The sequence below is a fragment of the Schistocerca piceifrons genome, chromosome 2 (genome assembly GCF_021461385.2).
Source record: "Schistocerca piceifrons isolate TAMUIC-IGC-003096 chromosome 2, iqSchPice1.1, whole genome shotgun sequence".
Classification (NCBI taxonomy): Eukaryota; Metazoa; Arthropoda; class Insecta; order Orthoptera; family Acrididae; genus Schistocerca; species Schistocerca piceifrons.
The window spans coordinates 681,764,938-681,778,473 of NC_060139.1; the positions used below are offsets into that span (position 1 = coordinate 681,764,938).

The 13,536-nt window shown below is 45.1% G+C and overlaps 1 protein-coding gene across 1 annotated transcript in view; it reads right to left on the reverse strand.

The window, feature by feature from the left end:
- LOC124776872 overlaps nt 1–12,271 on the reverse strand; it is a 106,935-nt gene extending 94,664 nt beyond the window's left edge. Inside the window, exon 1 of the mRNA XM_047252053.1 lies at nt 12,015–12,271. The gene's annotated coding sequence lies outside the window, so the exon portion shown is untranslated. The remainder of the gene's footprint in view (nt 1–12,014) is intronic.
- Between the last annotated feature and the right edge of the window lie 1,265 nt (nt 12,272–13,536).

Genomic DNA, 13,536 nt, shown 5'->3' on the forward strand with positions numbered 1-13,536 from the left:
CCCCACACCATCATGCCGGGTGTTGGCCCTGTGTGCCTCGGTCGTATGCAGTCCTGATTGTGGCGCTCACCTGCACGGCGCCAAACACGCATACGACCATCATTGGCACTAAGGCAGAAGCGACTTTCATCGCTGAAGACGACACGTCTCCATTCGTCCCTCCATTCACGCCTGTCGCGACACCACTGGAGGCGGGCTGCACGATGTTGGGGCGTGAGTGGAAGACGGCCTAACGGTGTGCGGGACCGTAGCCCAGCTTCATGGAGACGGTTGCGAATGGTCCTCGCCGATACCCCAGGAGCAACAGTGTCCCTAATTTGCTGGGAAGTGGCGGTGCGGTCCCCTACGGCACTGCGTAGGATCCTACGGTCTTGGCGTGCATCCGTGCGTCGCTGCGGTCCGGTCCCATGTCGACGGGCACGTGCACCTTCCGCCGACCACTGGCGACAACATCGATGTACTGTGGAGACCTCACGCCCCACGTGTTGAGCAATTCGGCGGTACGCCCACCCGGCCTCCCACATGCCCACTATACGCCCTCGCTCAAAGTCCGTCAACTGCACATACGGTTCACGTCCACGCTGTCGCGGCATGCTACCAGTGTTAAAGACTGCGATGGAGCTCCGTATGCCACGGCAAACTGGCTGACACTGACGGCGGCGGTGCACAAATGCTGCGCAGCTAGCGCCATTCGACGGCCAACACCGCGGTTCCTGGTGTGTCCGCTGTGCCGTGCGTGTGATCATTGCTTGTACAGCCCTCTCGCAGTGTCCGGAGCAAGTATGGTGGGTCTGACACACCGGTGTCAATGTGTTCTTTTTCCCATTTCCAGGAGTGTACATAGAGCGGGTGATACATGTAATTAACGTCCCTTAAGGCATCAAAATGATAGGTTGTCGCAAGTGCAAAGCACAGAACGAGACACATAGTGTGCACCAACATGCAAGTACCTTTCACAGATACATGTCAGAATCTGCTCGGCCAGACAGGAAACAAAACAACTGCATCAGGGAACTACGGATCTTCCATAATCTGACTGGGATCGATATTTGGAATCGATACCGATACATAAAACCAAATCGATACATCGATAATATTAGTACCGAGAATATCGTAAGGTACGATATGGAATGTATGATATTGCAATGTTTCTTCGGACACGTCTGTATGTCAGAAGAAGCATTGCATCGTTCTTTTTAAAACAATGGCACTGCAGTATCGTATTTATTTGCCGATACAGGCAGCGACTTTCAGTTAAAATGTCCTCCCCTGTACGGGAATTACACAATGTGTGAACGAACACAGGCTGTGGTGCAAGAACGGCGACATATGGAAGTTGGGTCTAGCTGCGAGTCGTTGGCGGAAAGTCGAAGCAGGTTCGAGACCTGGTCGGGCACAAATTTTCATTGACCTTATTCCCTTATGCAGCTGATGACTGTTCGTATTCTCAGCCACGAATACATTTCATGTAATATCGTAAGGTATTGATTTCTTTAGTAATTTCGTGTCTGCGGTTGTGGCACGTGATACTGCTGTGTCGTCCGAACAAAACACAACTAGAGCAAAAGCACCACAGACGCAAAGATGCTCAAATGGCTCTGAGCACTATGGGACTTAACATCTATGGTCAGAACTACTACTTAAACCTAACTAACCTAAGGACGTCACACAACACCCAGTCATCACGAGGCAGAGAAAATCCCTGACCCCGCCGGGAATCGAACCCGGGAACCCGGGCGTGGGAAGCGAGAACGCTACCGCACGACCACGAGCTGCGGACCGCAAAGATGCGAGCTGCTCGCCAGTGCCATAGAGACTCGCAACTTGCGCGAGTTCCACCAGCACCACGGGCGGCGCTGAGGATGAAGATATGGACTTCGCCTCGGCCAATTGCCAGCCGAGTAAAATACGTCAATGACCGGACAACAACGAACAGAAGCCTCCTCGGTAGACAGGAGAGCAGCTCTCGCCCACTTGGGTATAGATTATCGTTCAGGGCTAACTTCGACAGCGAACTCTTAGAAGCGAGCAGACAGTTGTAGTAAATTGCATTAGCTATGTACTGTGAAGTTTACCTACAATTATTTGCACTTAGCCACTGAGTGTCTTTTTTGTGTTATATTGCATGCAGTATTGCAGACTTCAATATTCAATTAGTCACAAAGATAAGTAAACCTTTCAACTCATTTCTTTGTCTTCATTACTAATTTCTTGGAGTGTTGTAGAACGTTCGTTGTCCGCCCCCGGTAGCTGAGTGGAGAATACCTGTAAATGTTTATGACACTGAGCTGCAAGTGCTTTTGGACACATGATCCCAAATCAGTGCCATATCAGAATCATTCTTTGATCATGCCGGCACGGTAACTCACCGTGTTCGGTCAGAGGGTTAGCCGCTCTCTGTAATAAAAAAAAACTGAGTTAATGAATCAACGACGAACTGAAACGGGTGTCTTGCGACGTCCGCCACGAGCAGATGCAACGAACAAAAACGAACAAAATGAGATTAAAAGAAAAAAAAAGTGGTCAGCGCGACAGAATGTCAATCCTAAGGGCCCGGGTTTTGATACCCAGCTGGGTCGGACATTTTCTCCGCCCAGGGACTGGGTGTTGTGTTGTCCTAATGATGATCATTTCATCACCATCGACGCGCAAGTCGCCGAAGTGGCGTCAAATCGAAAGACTTGCACTCGTCGCACGGTGTACCCGACGGGAGGCCCTAGTCACGCGACATTATTATTATTAGAGCTTTCGTTCTCATATCCTGTTACCTGACCCTGGGGAACATATGTGGATTGTGGCAGGGGGAAATTGTGTTAGTGGTGTACTGCACCAGAAGCCGTTTCACAAACTCGGCCTTCCGTGACGTGGCAACTCGGTCTCCACAGCAGTAGCGACGAGGCCTTTACAAAAGACATGAAAAAAACTTATTGATTGTTTTTATATGTAATCCTAATATTTTATTTATAAATTTATTTTGAATGCAAGAAATAATAGGAATTATTGTTATTTTTGTACGAAATAATTTGAGTACAACATCAAGTACAAAAGCAAGTAGTAAATGAGTAATGTTCTAGCTACAAGCAAAAATAAAGTGTTTGTCGTATAATGCGTGACAAGAACAAGTGAAACGTCCGGAAGAATGCAGTGTAACTGAGTAAACGTACGAAGCTTCGGCGAGTATGTAAAAGATCAGAGTTGCAATTTCCTGTGACCGATAGAACAGTAGCACAGTGCATTAGTGTTTTTCGTGATTAGTGTTGTTACCAGATCTGATAGCGTGCATAAAGGTCATGAATAGCGTTAGATGTTGAGTAAACACTATGAATGACACTAAGTACTGCGTACTCGTGTGAGACAACGTTACCAGCATCTGACAGACTTTGAAAGGGACCTCACTGTGGGACTCTGTTTGGGTGGCTGATCGATTCGTGAAATTTCCAGTTTTGTGGGGCGACAGCGACCTGATGCTGGACTGCATGGGAATGTGAAGGCAAGTCTATTCGACTCGTGTACCAGGTCTTTTTTCTTCACAAGGGAGAATCGCTGTACTGTGGACCATGCATATCGTACCTCCTATACATTTGCCCCGCCAACCGAGAACGATCAGCAACGTCATGTGTCATCCTGCACCATTGGTCGGATGTTAGATGCAGCCAGAGTGGGGAATTACTGTCCCATGCGTAGGTTGCCGTTAACATTAGAACACAAACGTCTGCGTTTGGAGTGGTGCTGTGGTAGGGACCACGGATTGCAGACGAAAAATTTCATATGACGTCCATTCATGAATTCCAGTTGTACAGTACCCCAAATGGTCATAGACGAGTATCGCAGTGACCTTGGGAGAGGTCCCATTCTTCCTATGTTTCGGAGATGCACATCAGTGTTAAGAGTCCGTGCACGATACGGTGGCTGATCCGCAGTGCTGGGCGAGTTCATTCGTTTGTTGGGAAGGGGAGGCTCACGTTGCTCGCTTTCGCCCGGTCGTTGACGCACTGCGATGACAGAGTCAAGGCGCACCTCTTGCACTCTTTCTCAAACGATTTTACAGAAAATATTCGCTGACAAAATTTCATTTTGACGCTGCTTATTGCTTTACATGTCAGATTCATGATGACGTCCCCATCACTTGGTTAATGGTTATAGTTGCTGTAATATTTGCATTTAAGCAAGACACTACGCGAAATTCGAAAAGTTTGCAATGAACAATAGGGGTCGCTATGATTTTGAGTTTGCTGTGTATTACATAATATGTTACTGCATATGAAGTTTAGCTAACATATTGAAGTTTTTTTAGGCTTGGGTGGAGGTCTCTATTTGTCAGCAATCTCGACAAAAACGATTTGAGGTGGTACACTCATTAGCGATCGCGCCGCGCCAGCAATAAAGCCAGAATGAAATATGCAAAACATTCCACATACTTCATAAATGGTGTGAGATATCGAAATGAGATTTTGGCAAACGATGGCATACAAAGAAGAATGTATTTTGCCATTTGTTATTATGCAAAACTTCATTATCTATTACGTTGTTCCTTTATTTACAGACTTTGGCGATGAAAGAATGTAATTTTTAAGGACCATCGACATCTGATGAAACGATAAATGCTCTTGAGTTTTGGAACATAAGTGAATAAAATACGCGTTTGTTTTTGTATCTAGCATGTGTTTTTTCGTAAGCTATGGTCTTACTTTTCCTCAGTTCTTCATTTAATAAACCACTGTTTCAGAATTCTGTCGCAATTGCCTCTGCACAACATGTTAGTGAAGTGACATTGTGTAACACCGCTGTATTTGGCGAAAGAAGCAAATTTTAACATGGCGACAAGAGAAATGTAGGTTTTATTCAAAATTCGGCACATAAGACGCTTCTGTGAAAGTTTTGAATCGTTAGCAAGCCAAGTGGAAATGAATCGCTACTTTTGCTGCATTTTCAGCGGCATTCTTTTGAGATACCAACCAAAGCAGAGGTGACAGTAGATCTTTTCGAATCGTCACCATGCAAGTGAGGACGTGGAGGGACTCCACTTAATATTTACAAAAAAGATGTGAGCGCTTTAGAGTGGCACTTCCCCTCCAGCGCTCGGCATTTCCCCTGCAGCACCTGCATTTAACCCCCATGTAACCTCTTTTTTCTGACTGCGAGCAAGCTCCTTACACTTCTCCCAAAAATGCTTTTGCATCTCCTTCTCCAGCATCGCCAGAATAACTTTCTCTAGATAAAAGAAGTTCCTGTGATGTCATTTCGCTTGAGCATGAACATGGTTTGTGGAAATTATTTTCTTGAATCGTGTATCAAGCGTTGCAACCGCCGCAGTATCGTAATTATCGCCTACCGCTTCGACATTTCAGCAACCAAACATTATTTACTATTAAAATATTTCTATACCGTCTTTTTGGTCACATAGCAACTACATTCACGTTACCTTTTAGACTATGTTCGAGCTTCCGACAGTGTTTCTGAAATTTCACACTTTTTATTTAATGGCGAGTTCTCTAACTTTCCATATACACTGAAGCGCCAAGGAAACTGGTATAGGCATGCGTATGCAAACACAGATATACGCAAACAGGCAGAACAGAACGCTGCGATCGGCAACGCCTACACAAGACAACAAGTTCAAATGGCTCTGAGCACTATGGGACTTAACATCTGAGGTCATCAGTCCCCTAGAACTTAGAACTACTTAAACCTAACTAAACTAAGGACGTCACACACATCCATGCCCGAGGCAGGATTCGAACCTGCGACCATAGCGGTCGCGCGGTTCCAGACTGTAGCGCCTAGAACCGCTCGGCCGCTCCAGCGGGCCAAGACAACAAGTGTCTGGCGCAATTGTCAGATCTGTTACTGCTCCTACAAAGGCAGGTTATCAAGATTTAAGTCAATTGGACCGTAGGGTTGTAGTCGGCGAACGAGCGTTGGGACAGCATCTCCGAGGTAGCGATGAAATGGGGATTTTACCGTACCAATGTTTCATGAGTGTACCGTGAATACCAGGAATCCTGGTAAAACATCAAATCTCTGACATCGCTGGTGCTGGAGAAAGAGCCTGAGACAACTGGACCAACGACGACTGAAGGGAATCATTCAACGTGACAGAAGTGCAACCCTTCCCCAAACTCCTCCAGATTTCAGTGCTGTGTCATCAACAAGTGCTAGCGCGCGAATCATACAACGAAACACCATCGATATGGACTTCCGGAGCCGAAGGCCCGCTCACGTATCTTTGTGATGACTGCACGAGACAAAGCTTTACGCTTCGCCTGGACCCGTCAACACCGTCATTGGACTGTTGATAACTGGAAACATGTTGCTTGGTTGGACGAGTCTCGTTTGAGAGTCTGTCGAACAGTGGACGTGTACGGGTATGGAAACAACTTCATTAATCCATGGATCCTACATGTCTGCCGGGGACTGTTCAAACTGTAATGGTGTAAGGCTTGTGCAGTTGGAGTGTATGGGACTCCTGATACGTCTATATGCGACTCTGACAGGTGACACGCCTAAGCATCCTGTCTGATCACCTCCATCCATTCATGTCCACTGTGCATTCCGACGGAATTGGGCAATGCCAGCAGGACAATACAAGAAGCCACACGCCCAAAATTGCTAGATGGTGGCTCCAGGAACACTCTTCTGAGTTTAAACACTTTCGCTGGCCACCAAACTCCCCAGACATGAACATTATTGAGCACATCTAGTATGCCTTGCAACGTTCTGTGCAGAGGAGATCTCTACCCCCTCGTACTCTTACGGATTGATGGACAGCACTGCAGGTTTCATGGTGTCAGTTCCCTCCAGCGCTACTTAAGACATTAGTCGAGTTCATGCGGCATCGCGTTGCGTCACTTCCGCATGCTCGCGGATGGCCCTACATGATATTAGGCAGGTGTACCAATTTCTTTGACTGTTCAGTGTAATTACTGCAACGATAGCAGTTATAACCAAGTTTGAAGTCTGGACGAAATAGTTTTTGTGGAGGTTATTAAACGAGTTTTCACAGTTACAATAATGTTAGCTCTATTGCCTTGAGAGTGCAGAAGGCATGTTTTCCACTATTAAAATTCAAACATCTCCCCAATAGAATCATATCTGAAAATTTCTGGTACTACCTCAAAATCGGGGGCATTATATCGCTGGAAGACAGGTAAAATTTAAGCAGTGGTGTTGGCGACTGTCAGTGTCAAAACTATTACACCCTTGTCATGTATGCTAGAAATTTTAGTTTTATACAGTGAGATCAAATTATGACTACTAACAGAAAGAGTGCACAGTGATTAGGTTATGGTGGGTTAATGTACAAGTAAATATTCCGCAATGGGAACTCGCTATGCCAATGTATGCTGATACAAGTTATAGGTAAACACATAAGCCTGAAGATTATTAACCTCATAGCGTGATGCGTAAACAATAGCTGTGGTATATATATCGACACAAAAAGTCATCAGAAGCACAGAAAACAAACTCACTTGTGCGCAGACCAGTTTGTCGCCCGTGTCCCCAGTTCGCAAGACCGAGCTGAGCTGCCGCGTGACTGCTTGTGAAGAGGGGATTTCCCTAAGCCGCTGCACATAGAAAGGGAGTACCCAGTGCGGAAATAAATCAACAAAAGGATCTTGAAGAAGTACAGTTTATTAAGCTACCAACACCAACCTTTATCGACATTTACTTCAATCACATATGAATACTTTGCTCATGTTTTCTACGTAGTGCGTGCATAGCCCTTGCTGGTATTTGTTGGTCAAATATAATATGTATGTTATAAGCTGCACATGGTATTAGTTTCACAACAACACTTGCCATTCCTATGTATTACAAAATTTCTGAATACATTTCAATTCTCATTAAACTAGTTATGAAAACTTATTTTTTCCCTTCATTAGTCGATACCTCCGATACCGATTTTATGGTTTTGTTTGTGGCACTAGGAAATTGTCGAATACTGGACATCGATAAGAACACCTTAAGTATGGAAAGAAAACGATGGCGTACACGTTTATATAGGTACGTCCCTCTGCGGGAACAGGCAGTAGAGGAAGACGCAATTATCATGACTTCATGAAAATTAGTTTTTTCGTATTTAGTAGTCAGCCTCAATGCATTTTCTGAAGGTCACAACCATTTTGTTCTCTATTAGCTGTTTAATTTATTGGAACAAGTTAAATTATTTCAACCACTATTTTTTATTAACAGCCAGTTTAGGCCCGAGGCCACCGCACTGGCGGAATGTTACGTGATACGACGCACTTATACGTTTGTGACTGTTACATCGCCATCTATCACAAAGCTAAAAAAGTCGTCCAACTAATACATTAATATTTCTTTACGTACTACACGAATGTGTAATAAAAAATGGGGATTCCTATTTTTAAAAAAATTAAGTTGATGTCCGTTTGACCTATAGCAGCGCCATCTAGCGGGCCAACCATAGCGCCATGTGGTTTCCCCCTTCAAGCTAGACAAGTTTCGTTTGTTGTAGTTTTTTCGTTTGACGCTTATTTCGTGAGATATTTGGTCCGGTCACGATCAATGAACCACCCTGTATATATATGTGTGTGTTATCGCATTTAGAAGCAATTTTTATCGTGTGTGGACAAGAATTTGTTACCCCTTACATGTAAGATTCCCTTGAATACAAACACGATGACAATCAGATTACGTATGAGCATATACTGCGCTACACATGTAACGTAAAACAAATGTTGAAGTAAAACAGTTTGTTCAAAAAATTAAGCAGCCTATGGTGGACATAAGACGTTCTGAAAACGCAACCAAATGAAATCGAAGGAACACGTATCCATACGAATGGATGGTAGAGGAAGCATGGAATTGTGTCCTGGATTCTAAGGGAAGAAAAGGCCCGAAGTCTGGTAGATGACAGCAGTAAACTTGGATGTGTAACGGTTAAGACGACAATGCGTGAAAAGTGTAGAGGCATTTATCCAGATGTGGATGTCATATGACTGATACTTTCTCTTGCGTTTAGGATGGTTGTTATGATCATCAGTTGGAAGACTGGTTTGAAGCTGTTCTCCATTTTACCCTCAATACTTTCCACCACTGCCAGTTAATTACTGATTGACATCTCGTAATTGTTGTATCAACTTATCACTTCTTTTAGTCAAGTAATGACATTAGATTCATCACATCTTCCGGTCTACACATCTAATTTTCAAGATTCTCCAATACCTCACCTCAGAAACTTCTCTCCTTGTCGTTCCAATTTCATATAACGCTGTACTCATAGTAAATATTGACGGAAAAGTTTACCTAATACTTAACATATTATGCGCTAACTTATTTTTCGAGCCGCGCGGGGTAGCCGCGCGGTATGAGGCGTCTAGTCACGGTCCGCGCGGCTTCCCCCGTCGGAGGTTCGAGTCCTCCCTCGGGCATGGGTGTGTGTGTCGTCCTTAGCGTAAGTTAGTTTAAGTTAGATTAAATAGTGTGTAAGCTTAGGGACCGATGACCTCAGCAGTTTGGTCCCGTAAGATCTTACCACAAATTTCCAACTTTCCTTATTTTTCTTTTTCAGAAAAGCTTTTCTTGCTATTGCTAGTCCTCATTTAATATCCTCATTCCATGTGTCATCATTAGTTATTTCGCTGCACAAATAGCAGAAGTCGTCTTCGACTTACAGAATTTCATTTCGTAACTAAAGACTCTGAGCATTATCCGATTTAGTCCGACTACAGTCCATTATTCTTTTGTTACTTTGGTTGACTGACAGTGGCCGTGCTTGTCTAGTGGGGTCTAGGCGCTACAGTCTGGAGCCGAGCGACCGCTGAGGTCGCAGGTTCGAATCCTGCTTCGGGGATGGATGTGTGTGATGTCCTTAGGTTAGTTAGGTGTAAGTAGTTCTAAGTTCTAGGCGACTGATGACCTCAGAAGTTAAGTCACATAGTGCTCAGAGCCATTTGAACCATTTTTGTCTAGTGAGTGGTTCTGGTCACGGAGCTTCAATCCCTGATGCGATCGGGGAATTTTCCTCGTTCCAGCCCTTCCAGTATGGCGCCGGGACCACTTAGCCTGCTATCAAGCGAGTACTACAGATCTTTCACGGAGGTTAAAGGCGGCCGGAGTGCCAGCCATCCTCCACCTCCTAGCGCTGCGCCGAAGAAAGGTTGTAATCAGTCAGGCCAATAGACCGGCCACAGGCTTGCGGACCGGCCATTTCTTACATCTGATAATCATGAAAATAACATCTTGGAAGTTGTTAGGCCGTATCATCCTTCTGCTACATGTTTCATATTTCTTATAACCTCTTTTTAATACAATATACTTACTGACTTTACAGATCATTTGTCGTCTCTGGCAGAATTTGTGGCATCGACAAACCCTGAAGTAATTATTTATTCTCCCAAAACACAAGACTACATTCCTTTTCCAAATTTCCCCTTGGATTTCTTTCACATCGTGCTCAGTATTCGGATTGAACAACACAGCGGACTTGTATCTGGAAGAATTACAGTGTCATCAACAAACCTTCGAGTATTTATTTGTTGTCCGTGAATTTCTTTTCCAGATCACCCCTTGGTTTCCTTCACATCTTGTTCTCTGTGCAGATCGAACTACACTGCGGATAGGCTACAACCTTGTTTCAGTTTGTCTCAATTGGTGTCTACCTTTCATTTCCGACTTTCATAACCACAATCTGTTTTCCGTAAAAGCTACAGATAACATTTCACTCTCTGTATTTTCTCCCTGATAAATTCAGAATTTCAATAGTTTTTCAGTCAATACTGAGCATTATAAGAGGTAATTACGATAAACATGTATACATACATTTAAATGCTGCAATAAAGACATGGATGCCGTTAGACGACGAATGTGTAAATCCGGAACCAGTGACGGTGCTTTTTCAACAAAGTAAACCAAAACGGAATTGCGGCTGGTTGCTGCTATACTTATACAACACATTCTGTAATTAGGAAGTAACTTTGTATTGCAAAAAAGTTGTACTAGTACCTTGGGCCGCTGATAAAACACTTTATTTGTACAAGCAGTTTCAGTCATCTGATCGTGCCGGCCGGAGTGGCCGTGCGGTTCTAGGCGCTACAGTGTGGAACCGAGCAACCGCTACGGTCGCAGGTTCGAATCCTGCCTTGGGCATGGATGTGTGTGATGTCCTTAGGTTAGTTAGGTTTAATTAGTTCTAAGTTCTAGGCGACTGATGACCTCAGAAGTTAAGTCGCATAGTGCTCAGAGCCATTTGAACCATTTGAGCAATCTGATCGTCATCAGGTACGTAAACGTATTCACAGCATCATGTTAGGTGAAATATAAAATCGTTACCATCAAGTGAAAAAAAGGATGAACAATAAATGTCGTGATGACTGGATGTTGTGTGATGTCCTTAGGTTAGTTAGGTTTAACTAGTTCTAAGTTCTAAAGGACTGATGACCATAGATGTTAAGTCCCATAGTGCTCAGAGCCATTTTTTGAACAATAAATGGCTCAAATGGCTCTGAGCACTATGGGACTTAACTTCTGAGGTCATCAGTCCCCTAGAACTTAGAACTAGTTAAACCTAACTAACCTAAGGACATCACACACATCCATGCCAGAGGCAGGATTTGAACCTGCGACCGTAGCGGTCGCGCGGTTCCAGACTGGAGCGCCTGATGAACAATACATTGTCAGCATACCGTAGTACAAATTACGTCGTCAGTTTATAAAACCTGTGCTATGGAGTGTACACATTTATGTTAAAACTGTGATCGGCGTTAACGCTGTGAACACGATATGATGGCAGTATATTGTTCATGATTTTATGACTTGACGGTAACGATTTTATATTTCGGCCAGCATGATGTTGTGAGTACCTTTACGAGCCTGATGATGGTCAGACGACGGAAACTGGTTGTATAAATGAAGTATTTACTAGCAGCTCGAGGCGGTAATATGGCATTTTTCAACAATATAAGAGCTCCTGCAAATATGTTACCTGTATATTGCTTGTTAACGCTTGCTGCCGACATGTTTACGACGAGATAAATGGCGTGGGATTGTACCTGTTGGAGCTGCTGGAGCGATGCTGCTGTCACTCTAGACAGCGTGGTGTGAGGTGGACGGAGCTGCTGCGACTGTCTGTGGTCTCTGCCGTCTCGTCCTGTGTTGTGTTGTGTTGTGGTGCGCTGCGGCGTGGCTTCCTGGTGGCGGGAAGCGGCAGGAAGCTGGCCAGCCGCCGTCGGGTAGGGGCGAGATAAAGAGCTGGAGCCGGCGCGCGCTCCCCCACACTACTTCGCGCGGAGTGCCGACACCGTGAGCTGTCAGGACGGGCGCCGGTCGACGCCCCGGGCGGCTCTGCGCATGCGCGTTGCTCTCCAGGCTCAGGGGCCACGGCAAGGCTTCGTTCAGCTTTCTCCGGCGCCGAGACATTGCGACCGGCAGGGAGTGCATCTGCTACTGCCTTCTCCTAACGCAAGTCCTTGCAGATGACAGTTTCCGTTCTTCTAAGTCCCTCTTTAGATCTGTTCCACAATGGAACGACTGAGATAGCTGCACAACACGGAGAGCAAGACATTGGCTGCATTGTCTTAAGGCCGGCCCGTGTGGCCGAGTGGTTCTAGGCGCCTCAGTCTGGAACAGCGTGAGCGTTACGGTCGCAGGTTCGAATCCTGCCTTGGGCATGGATGTGTGTGATGCCCTTAGTTAGGTTTAAGTAGTTCTGAGTTCTACGGGACTGATGACCTCAGATGTTAAGTCCCATAGTGCTCAGAGCCATTTGAATCATTGTATTAATATACAATGCCGGAAAAAGATGCAACACGTTCCAGGACGAGATCATTATACTGTCACTTCAGGGCACAGGTAATTCGTCACTGTAGGAGTATATGATAACAAATTCAGACCTACTCATTGCAGTAATGGCTGCCCAAACAGACGTGTCAATAAGCAACGTATGCCCTTCCGGCTGTAGCACAGGCGTGTATTCTCGCATGAAAACGATCGTAAAGGTATCGAATGTCATTTTGCGATAGACTGTCCCAAGTATTGTGCGTCTCTTATCACAATTCGACAATGGTCGTTGCAGGCCATGGAGAGCGATTAAATTTCTACTTTATCATATCCCATACGTTTTCAATTAGCGAGAAATCTGGTGATCCTGCTGGACAGGGCAGATGTTAATATCATGTTTACTATCATGTCATGCCAACAACATGTGACACCTCACACTCTGTGACAATATTTAATACTCTGAAGAAGATTGCTAGTACAGTCCAAACCGGTCATACCATTTTATAAATTGTTGAGCTACACTGAAGAGCCAAAGAAACTGGTACACCTGCCTAATCTCCTGGCTCCCACGAGCAAGCAGAAGAGCCGCAACACAACGTGGCATGTACTCGGCTAATGTCTGAAGTAGTTCAAATTCAGGTGGCAGCCGGCCGTAGTGGCCGAGCGGTTCTAGGCGCTACAGTCTGGAACCGCGCAACCGCTACGGTCGCAGGTTCGAATCGTGCCTCGGGCATGGATGTGTGTGACAGGTTAGTTAGGTTTAAGTAGTTCTACGTTCTAGGGGACTGATGACCA